Consider the following 636-nt stretch of genomic DNA (forward strand, 5'->3'; position numbering starts at 1 on the left):
TTTTGTTCTACCGGAGGGGGCACCGGTAGAGGGGGGGGGCAGTTGCAAGCCCGACAACCCCGCAACTGCAAGTGCCGCACCCGACCGCAACTGCATGTCCCTGAACATGGTTGCAACTAGACTTTCTTTTGTCGGAGGGGGCGACGGAAGAGAGGGCAAGCCAGTTGCATGTCCGACTCTAGGCATGCAACTGCAAGTGTAGCAGCCGACCGCAACTGCATGTCTTCTAACCAACCCCAACTAGACTTTTTTGTTGTGTCGGAGGGGGCTGGCCAGTTGCAAGCCTGACAACAGCCCTGCAACTGCAAGCGCCACACCCGACCAAAACTGCATGTCCCTCAACATGCTTGCAACTGAGCTTTTGTTTTGTCGGAGGGGGCAGCGGGAGAGAGAGCGGGCCAGTTTGCATGTCCGATACTGGGCATGTAACTGCAAGTGTCACCCTCGACCACAACTACATGTCTTCTTACCCGACTGCAATTGGACTCTTTTTCTGTCGAAGGGGGCGCCGGTAGAGAGGGTGGGCCAGTTGCAAGCCCGACAACAGCCCCGCAATTGCAAGTGCCGCACCCGACCGCAACTGCATGTCCCCCAACATGCTTGCAACTGGACTATTGTTTTGTAGGAGGGGGCAGA

This window comes from Triticum aestivum, chromosome 7B (assembly GCF_018294505.1).
Source record: "Triticum aestivum cultivar Chinese Spring chromosome 7B, IWGSC CS RefSeq v2.1, whole genome shotgun sequence".
In the NCBI taxonomy this organism is placed as follows: domain Eukaryota; kingdom Viridiplantae; phylum Streptophyta; class Magnoliopsida; order Poales; family Poaceae; genus Triticum; species Triticum aestivum.